This window comes from Neomonachus schauinslandi, chromosome 6, assembly GCF_002201575.2.
Source record: "Neomonachus schauinslandi chromosome 6, ASM220157v2, whole genome shotgun sequence".
Lineage (NCBI taxonomy): Eukaryota > Metazoa > Chordata > Mammalia > Carnivora > Phocidae > Neomonachus > Neomonachus schauinslandi.
In genome coordinates, this window is record NC_058408.1 from 99,581,441 (window position 1) to 99,592,159 (window position 10,719).

Below are 10,719 nucleotides of genomic sequence, written 5' to 3' on the forward strand. Positions count from 1 at the left end.
TGATGCTGATGCCATACATCTTGATTACTGTAGCCGTGTAAGTCTTGGAGTCAGGTAGTACAAGTCCTCTCACATTCAAAAACATTTTTCTTTCCCATTAACTGTTCCCCATACTCCACTTTTATTCCTCTCCTCCCAGTGTGTTACTCTGTGAACTCTAATGTGTTATATATGTATTTTTGGTTGTATATGTTTTGCAACAGGTGCTGTTGTTTCATCTGTATGTCTTTTTGTTTTTTGTAAGTGGATCTGTGTGCTGTGTCTCATTTTGTTGCTTTCACCTATTTTTGCCATATATAGATATATACTTAATAGCTTCCATAGTGTCCATCCGCTTGTTAGCATCTGCTTGTAGCTTCTAACTGCTGCGCAGTATTCCGTGGTGACCACCCCACATAGGTTATCATTCTTCCAGTGGTGGACACTCAGGTAGCTTCGAACAACCTGCCACCACCACCGCTACCCCGCCCCCAAGCGTGTGCGTGTGCAACACACACAGAACAGAACAACAACGGTGATGCTGCAGTGAGCATCTCTTCCAACTCAGTAGCTCTCTGGCCTGTGGACAGTTTCTTATCAGCTTAAATATAAATATATAAAAATGTATAAATATGTAAATATAAATATATATATCTCCTATAAATCCAACAATTCCCTCATGGGTACATGTCCCAAAATAGTTTCAGATGCTGTGCATCGTGTGAGGGAGGGTTTCTATTCTCCTATATGGCTCGCACATAATGCTCACACTTGGCATCATCTAGCTTTTTAATTTTTGCCAAGTTAATAGGTATAAAATGATAGCTCGCTGTTTTACTTTGTTTTTCCGATTACTAGTGATTCTGAGCACCTCTTCACCTGCTTGTTAGCACTTGAGGCTTATTGCTTATAAATTGCCTTTTAATAGTCTTTTCATTATTTATTTATTTTATTTTTTTAGAGTTTACAGTGTTCTCTTTTTTAAGTTGATTTGCAGGAGTTTATATCTAGACACTAATTGCTTGTCCATTTTCAATATTGCAGATATCTCCTCCCATTGGCCATCGGTATATTAACTTCTTCCATAGTGTCCTTTGTTGGTGGAAATTTTATATACTGGTGTACTGGGCTTCTCTCTTTTTTTTCTCTGACTTATAACTTTGTGCTTTGGAGGATTTATCTGATAATTTTCCTGCCACGATAATATTCTTCCTTTCCTCCTGTTAACTTTATGGCTAGATAAACGTAAGATCTAAATGTGAAAGGTCCCCTTTTATGTGTAGTGTTCTTAGGACGTTAGCTAGTCTCCAAAGACGGCCCTCCACTGGGCCTTGACTGTCCGTGCTCATGCCTGTGGCTTCTGCTAATCATCTGCTGGCGTGGGGCTGAGGCTCCTTGGCTGTCCAGACCTTCAGATGACTTAGGCCCCCGCTGTCCCATGTGAGACCCAAGCGAGAACATCGCTCAGCGGAGACCAGTCAACCCACGGAACCATGAGAACTAGTAGTACAGTTTAATTGTAAGCCACCAGATTTTGGGGGTGGCTTCTCATACAGCAATAGGGAATAGGACACATAGATTCCTGAACAAAACTTGGTTCCTAGAAGTGGAATGCTGAAAACAAGCTGCCTGGAAATAGTGGTGGGAAGAGCGTAGACGGAAGGCTGCAAAGACAGGAAGGAAGGTTTGCTTCCACCCAGGATATGTAGAAGCTGCAAAGAGTGTTGCTCCCACACTGACACGGGGAGGCCTGGATATACTACAAAATCAGCACTTTTCTTCTGCTCGCCAGGAAGCTGAGCTCACAGGGCAACCAAGGAGCCTGAATTCCAAGGGAGGAATGCAGACCGCTCATCTGTGCTGGCCCTTGGGGAGAAGGGGGACACACACAGCCTCCCTATATGTGGGAAGAAGAAGTCAGTGAAAATCTTTTTTTTTTTTTTTAAGATTTTATTTATTTATTTGAGAGAGAGAAAGAGAGAGAGCACATGAGTGGGGCTGAGGGAGGGTGGAGGGAGAGGATGAAGCAGACTCCCCGCTAAGCAGGGAGCCCAGCCCCCCGCTTGATCCCAGGACCACCAAGATCATGACCTGAGCTGAAGGCCGGCGCTTAACTGACTGAGCCACCCAGGCGCCCCAGAAATCAGCTAAAATCTTAACAAATAGTTGGGAGCCGGGTGTGTGCGGGCATGCCAGCATGAATAGCTGGGGCCCGAGACACCGGGACAGTTTGCACAGAGGAACTCCAGCGGGTGCTGGGGTGGAAGATGGAAGGAAGACCCTGCAGCTGAGCAGGGGCCGGAGGGGATTGACAGCTTATGGGGAAAGTGCCAAACCCTGCCCTCCTCTTGCACATCCTGTTACACAGGAGCAAAAGCCTAAGTCACTAGGAGAGGGGCCACAGACCAAGCCACTCCCAGGGCGCAGATAAAGATCCACGGTGGCTTCATTTCCAGTAGGTGAGACAATCCCTCTGCCGCTCCGGTTTGGTGCTGGAAACCGTTCTGGGCCTGGGATCCTGGGCCAATAAGATCCTGCTGATGAGGATGCGGGGCCGCTGCAACTCTCACGCATTGCTGCTGGAAATACAAAATCATTCAGCCACTTTGGAAAACAGTTTGGCAGTTTTTTTATGAGGTTAAACATCCATTTACCTTATAAGTCAGCGATCCTACTCCAAGAGAAATGAAAACATGTCCATGCAAAAACCTACTTGCAAATGTGTAGAGCAGCTGTATTTGGAAATAATCCAAATGTCCATCAACAGATGAATGAATAAACACGCGTGGTCAATTCAGACAGTGGAATACTACTCAGCAATGGAAAGGAGTGGACCGTGGGTGCATTCAGTGTAGTGGATGAATCCCAAACACATTATGCTAAGTGACAGTATTTCAGATGTCTACATACTATATTATTTCATTTATATAACATTCTGAAAATCACACGACTAGAGGCAAAGTTTCCTGATTGACTGTTAGGGGCTGGAGGGGTGGGACCTGACTACCGAGGGCACAAGGGAATTTTTTTTGGGGGGGGGGAATTATAATATTTTATATATATATATTTTAATTGTTTTTGCAATACTTTCATTTGAAGGCTTTGTCAAAAATACAGCCTTTCATGAAGTATTTTGAGAAAGGAGAGGCAGAAAGGAGCATGGAAAAAAGCTAACTTTGCTTCATTAGCTCATGTTCAAGTAGGACCATTGTTTTTTGTTTGTTTGTTTGTTTTTTACATTCATTTAAATGATATATTTGAAGCTGAAAGTACTGTCACAGGACAGGCGTTTGCCTTTGCGTCTCCCACACAAATCTTGACGATGGGGCCTTTTAGGGTCAACGTGGTGGAGTTTTACAGTGCAGGAGCATCTAGTCTGTTTACAGCTTTGACAGGTGATATCCTCCACTTGGTAAGGGCTATCAGACTTCTGACAAGTTCTGCAAAAGTGCTTGAAGTTAACCTTGGTGTTGGTGCCCTGCACACACCACATGTAGGCACTTTCCCATCAGATGTCACAGTGACTGTGGTGTGGTCAAATGATTGGATGCCTGTGCCAAAAAATATGAATGTGTAAATGATAGCTCAATAAACTTGAATTTTAAAAAAAATGCATCTAGAGTGTGAAATCTCAGGCCCATCATTTCCCAGTGACAGTTAGCATTGGAAAGATTGTGAGTGGGCTCCGGGTAATGTTTTGTTCCTGAATCTGTGTGGTGGGTATGTGGGTATGTCAGTTAGTGAAAATTCTTCAAGCTATACCTCTATGAGTTATGAACTGTTTTATATGTATATTTCAGTAAAATTAAAAAAAAAAAGACAGTGAAGAAATTACTGGGAAAAAGAGGACTCAAGAGCAATTAGGAAGATTGTCTCTTCACGTCACCTGGAAGAGAGAGGGGCTACCTAATGAGCTTGTGCTGAGCTTTCTAGCTGCCTGTGATAATACTGAGAAAAGGGAATATGAGCTGATTGGTGGTGGTGTTTTTTTAAAGTAATTGCTATACCCACGGTGGGGCTTGAACTCACAACCCCAAGATCGAGAGTTGCATGCTGTACAGACTCAGCCAGTCAGGCACTCTGACCTGTTTGGGTTTTGAGCAAAATTTAGAGGAAACAGAGAGGGCCCAGGACAGTCTTCCCAGCTTGCAAAAGATTCTCAAAGTAAGAAATGGCTTCACAGTAAAGATCCAAGTTAGGGGTGCAGCTGTAAGACTCTTTGTTATGACCTTAGAGAGATTTAAGGCTGTGTGTCATACTTTCAGGTAGACTTCTAGAAGAATCTTGAGGATGTGACTCTTAGACCAACTTTGCCAGACAGGAGGGCTGTTAAAAATCCTAAGGACATGGTTCTGCAGTGCCCTGACTCACAGCCCAAGGTAGAGAGGGGCTTCTCTTGAGGAGATTTGTGGCTGGAGTTTTTGTCTAATAGAATAAACCTCCATAAGATTCATAGGAACGTCACCAAATTTTTAAGAGAATTGTATTGGTAATAGCACTACCAACTTGGACTGAAAAAGACAGAGACAATTGAAAAGGCAAAGAGTCCACTGTACGTCCTACCTTCTAGGAGTAGGATTCAGACTGAAAAAGCTACTGCACTTCAAACAGGAGCATTTCTTATCAAGAAGAAAAGGTAAGCCACATTTCAGAGACAAGAATTCGGTGTTCTAAGCAAGAGCTATGAAGGTTCACTCCCAGGGACAGGACTGAGCTACGATCCAGGATCTTACGATGAGCGTGCCCTGCTGGATTTCAGACTTGCTAAGGACCACTGACTGCCATGTGCCTCCTTCTCCTTCCCCTTTTTGAGCAGGAATGTTTTTCTAGCCATCCTATCCCTGTTATTGCATGTTGGGTGTGGGAGGGTTAAGACGGAAACTTTGAAGTAGGGCAATGTTCTGGCGAAAGTGAAAATGCCTTGTCATCTTCCTGTAGGAAGGGTCATGTCCTTTGTAGTCCCTTCTGCCCCAGCAGGGTATGCTTTGACTCATGAGCCATGTTCTCTGGGGGTAGAATATGAACAGATGAACTAACAAGTAGTCTGGGGGCCTCACGTTGGGCTAAGCAACCTCAACTCCTCTGTTTCATGCCTCTGTCAGGATGGGCTGAGTTTTGCTGCAGTAACAAATAACCCCCCAGATCTCTGTGGCTCAACAGAACAAAAGCTTCTTTCTCTCACAACACGCCTAATTGCAGGGTGACAGGTGGATTCTATCCACTGTAGTCACATGGGGACCTAGGCCGATGGAGGTCTCTTGTCTTCTGTATTTCCAGGACCACTAATCACTGCAAGGGTGGGATGGGGGTGTGGTGGATTAGCATTGAATCCTCAGTTTCAGCTCACATGGCTGTGCCTAGTTTCAGAGGGAGTGAGGAAGTGCAATTCTACCGTATGCCTGGGAAGTGAAGCTGGAAATAATTGGTGACTTGCATGAAGGACCATAGTGTCCACTACCCCCATGATGGAGCACCTAAAGAGGTTGGATGCTGGCCTAGGTGGAAAGGCAGGCTGTCCTTTAGGCCACATAGTGTGGGACAGTGGGTCAGGCATGTGTGAGGCTCCAGGGGCATGGTCCGACCCAAGGAAACTTCTGAGGCTCCCTAGTTGAGTCCAGAGGCTCATAATGTCTGGATTTGTTTAGGCCATCTTCTGATCTTCCCATTCTACCCATAGAATTTCACCCCTCCATTAAAATGACTTAAGAGGGACGCCTGGGTGGCTCAGTCAGTTAAGTGTCTGCCTTTGGCTCAGGTCACAATCCCAGAGTCCTGGGATGGAACCCACATCAGGCTTCCTGCTCAGTGGAGAGTCTGCTTCTCCTTCTGCCCCTCCCCCTGCTAGTGTCTCTCAAATAAATAAATAAAAATCTTAAAAAATAAAATAAAATGACTTAATAATGACCTCTTCCAAGAAGTAGGGGCAGATCCAGAATTTTTGTATAACTTTAATGTGTATGCAGTTGTGGAGGTGCTCTTTAAACAAAATAACATAAATTACAGAAAAAAAATCTCCCCACACAAATTTAAGCTCCAATGTCAATATTTATTTAGAAGGACAAAGACAGTCACAACAAATTGCAAATTTAAAAGAACTACCATAAACTTCACAGAGTTCGTAGAAATAACATAATATTTTAATTAGGTGCCTGACACACACCTAAAGTAGTTTTTATTTCCTACAATTTCTTCTACATTTTGATTGCTTCATATGATGATAGTTTCATTAGCATTTTTAGAGAGAGAATAGGAAGATAAATTTTGATAATTATGCTAGAAGAAAGAGTAATTATTTTGTTGATAATTTAGATGCATAAACCAACCTCACACATATACAGACTTCCTAGCTGGATCTGACCAACAATGAAATTCTGATACATTCTATCTGTGCAATACAAAAAGAAAAAAGTAACCATGTATTTATAATTGAATATGTTACATTATTGAGAATTTTGCTAACAAGGGAGAAGATGTCTTTTTTTTTTTTCTAAAGATTTATTTATTTATTAGAGAGAGAGGAGGGGCAGAGGAAGAGAGAGAACCTCAAGCAGACTCCATGCCCAGTGTGGAGCCCGATGTGGGGCTGGATCTCAGGACCCTGAGAGCATGACCTGAGCCAAAACCAAGAGTCAAACACTTAACCAACTGAGCATCCAGGCACTCCAAGAAGATGCCTTTTTTTACCAGGTGTTGATGAAAATGAAAATGCCTGCTTACAAATATTATACAACTGACAACTGGAAGAATGTTTTAGAGGTTAGATGCTGGCTCTGTACATAAGGAGCCTTTTTTCTCCTGCATTACCCACATACCCTTTGCTAGGGTCCAAGGGACAAATTCATGTCACTTACAGTGTCTGACCCTGCACCTTTTTGTCGCTCACCTGGTGAGTCCGCACAGCAGCAGGTGGGAATATTTCTGGAAGGTGTTCCTACAGCCAGAATGGCCAGCAATAGCTCATCTAGACATGGAAGTGACTGAGAATCACATACATGTATCTGTCCCTCTGAACCCAAATTAAGTGTATCCCCAACTCAGCTTGCCCTTAGCCAGATCCCCAAACCCACCCAGCATCTAATCTAACACAACCCAACCTGAGGTGAGCAACACCAGGAAAGCGGCGGAGACAGAAGACGAGGGGCTTGTGCATTGTGTTTAAAATATCAAAATGTGTTTCTTTTGCAAATTTCGCAAAAATATGTGACCAGGTTGCTTCCTGGAAGGGTCCCATTCAGGTGAAGGGCCCTGAGGCTCAGAATCTGTTTGCTCCAGTCAATGCACCCCTGCCAGGGGCCTTTCCCGCGGGCCCCACCCACTTGCTGACCAAGCTTTATGGGGTCTGTTTCCTCAGTACATTTCCTTTCCTTCCCTTGCTCTGCGGGATGAAACATGGCATCTCTGAATTCCCCACGGTGTCTGGCACGCTGCCCTGTACTTAGAACACTCTCAACAAATGCTTCCCAAATCCGTGTTCATGCACTGTTTATTTGCTGGGTGGGATGGCTACCGAGCAACATAGAAACCGTATTCAAGAAGTACTTTCTACAAGGGACACCGCTCAGACTCTCATTTCCCTACCGCTAATTTTTATTTGCCAGATCCTAGGCTAAGGATCTAAAAAGTTAAAGCAAAAAAAACACAAAACAAAAAACACACAACTTTGGAAAAAAATATTTTTAAATTTTATTGAAGTATAATTGACATACAATGATACATTAATTTCAGGTTTACACATTTTGATTGGAAAAAGTCACACAACTTTTTTTTTTTTTAATTATGGAAGGAACACATGCTTATAGTAAAAAAAAACAACACAACAAAAAATAACAAGAAGAGCGTTGATAATATGGCTGGGCATAAAGAGAAAGGTAAATACCACCTTTCCACGCCACTTTGTGCCCACCGAGGGTCACCACGTGGAGGCCGTGGCAGGAACTGGAGCAGCATCTGCTCTGAGGTCCCGCTCCTCCACTGGCCTAACGGTGGGATTTGGGCAAGTTACTGAACCTTTCGGAGCCTCAGTTTACTCAACTGTACAATGGGAGTAATAATAATGATAATGATAATAGTTGCCTTGTAGGGTTTTTGCAACGACTAAATGAGATGGTCTGTGGCAAGTGCCCGGCACCATGCCTGTGCCCTCTCAACCCCAGGTGAAGGTCACGTGCACGGTCTGTCCGTCGTCCGCTGCTGCTCTGGCCTCCCTCCCCCGGAGGACATTCTCCACCCCTAGAACAAGCTCTGTCTAGACATTTAGAGTGGGAGGGTAATGCCCCACTCTCCACCAATGGGGACCAGGGCCTAGGGGGTAAAATCCGCTTCCTTGCTCCTTGGGGGAGCAATCCTCGTGTGTTCTACACGGTATCTCAGAGGTCCCCAGCAGATTCAGCCTGTTGCCCTCAGGGACCTCCTACTCTTCAAAGCACATGCCCTGGACTTTCATCCCTCCACCACCAACCCACCTGCAGTCTTTTTTGTTTGTTTTTCTTAATTCAAGATGGTCTTTTTCTTATTGATTTGTAGGATACTAGCCCCTCATTTATTACGTGTTGTAAATATTTCTCTGCATCTCATTTGTTTTTTGCTTAGTGACATAGCGAAATGTTAATTTTTTTTTTTTTTAGGGAGGAGGGTAGAGAGAGGGGGCGGGGAAGAGGCAGAGAGGGAGAGAGAGAGAGAATCTTCAGCAGGCTCCATGCCCAGTGCAGACCCTGAGGCGGGGCTCGATCTCATAACCCCGAGATCATGACCTGAGCCGAAATCAAGTCAGACGCTTAACCGACTGAGCCGCCCAGGCGCCCTGAAATGTTAAATTTTTAGACAGGCAGATTTGCCTGACTTTTCCTTTGTGGTTTCTGGATTTCATGTCTATCTTAGAAAGGACTTCCTCACATCAAGATCAACAAATATTGGACAGCTGGTAAAAAGTGCTCAGATTATTAATCTCTCTGGAATTTTCTTTTGGGCGTCATGTGAGATATAATAATACTAACAACAACAACAACAAAAACCCCAAGAGCAATACTTACTATTTTGTTTTCCAAGTGGGTAAGGAAAAATCCCACACTATTTGTTCGTATCTCAACTAGTCTATCTTGTTCCCCCACCCCCGATCTGAATGCTGCTCTTGCATTTTGCCCAGTTCCCATGATCCCCATAGCATGGTTCCTGGAGTCTTTGTTCTGTTCCTTTGATGCATCCACTCTGCCCTGTTGTAATTACTCTGGCTTTACAATGTGTTTTGATATCTGGTAGGTCAAGTCTCATCTCATTTTTCTTCTTTTTTCAAAATGTTCTTGGTGATTCTTACTTGTTTACTCTTTCAGATGAGCCTTAAAACCAGCCTGTCAAGTTCTATAAAAATCCCTTTAGGGTTCTGATTGGAAATGCATTGAATTTATAGATTTAATTTGGGAAGAATTGACATCTTCATATTATCGAGTCTTCCCGTCTGGAGCATGATATATCACTCCATTTATTCAGGCCTTCTTTATGTCCTTCAGTAAAGTTTTATTGTGTTCCTTGTATAGGACTTGGACATTTCTCATTAAGTTTGCTCTTAGGTATTTTATAGTCTTGGTTGGCCATTGTGCATAGGATATTTGTCCCATTACATTTCTAATTGGCTATTGTTGGGTGTGCAGATGGGGTGTGAATTTTGATCGTACCTTGTCTGCAGTCACACCGATGCTCTATTTAGTTCTAATGTTTTTCTGTGGGTTAGCCGAACTCTAAACCAGCCATGCCTGTCCCACACGGGACGGGCCTCCCTCAAGAGCGGAGGGCTCTGTTGTACCTGGCTGGCAGCAGCTGAATGCACCGACCCCGTCAGGGCTGCTGTAGGGACGGCTGCATGGGACAGAGCTCTCCACCCACGGCCCTAGATCCCTTCCAGTTCTAAGCTTCTCTGCGTTCATAATTCTGGTCGCCATGTCTGTTTTCAGGCACCATGTTCCCAAGCGCATGGTAATCAAGGGCGAGTTCCCTCCCCTCCCTCTTTCCTTTCCTTCTTCATCAGTTACTGTTTGATTTCTACATGCTGAGTACTGTGACAAGTGGCAGGAAGGAGGGGAGAGGGATATTGAGATGATAGTTACAGGTATAAATGCTTCACACCCTTGGGACGCAAGTGGTGTCACTTAAAATATTGTCAAAATAGAGCATGGTAGGACCCACACCCCAAAGTGGCTGGAAGTTCAATATATATTCTGGGGGCTCCTCCTCCAAGCCATGTCCCTAGGCAGACATGAACCCCAGGGGCTTGTACCGTCCCAAAGGAAAGCTTCCATTCTCCATGAGTGAAGAGTCTGGCTTTTCCAGGCTGCCCGCCTCAACGTTTGCCACAGAGGGTGTGCTGTCTGGGCCTGGGCCCCTGCTCTGTAGCCCATGCTTCTGTTCCAGCAACTGGCCTTCTCTGAGGCCAAAGTGGGGGTGTCCTTCCCCCCAGACAGCTGAGGCTGGACCCTCCCAGCAGTTCCTGAGGGGCACACAGCCTCAGAGCTGGTGGGCAAGGACAGCAGGCTCTGCCTGGTGGAAATCCTGAAACCGGCCACCTTTGCCCTCCTTCTAGGCCCATGGAGCCACCCGCAGCGGGGGCTGCTCCCCTCCATCACCCCCAACACAAATGGCTCTTTCCCACCCATGTCTCACAGGGACCATGCTTGCCTACCAGGAGGGTCTGGGACAGTGGTTCTCGATCAGGGTCGTGGTGACGGTGACGATTTTGTCCCCCAGAGATCA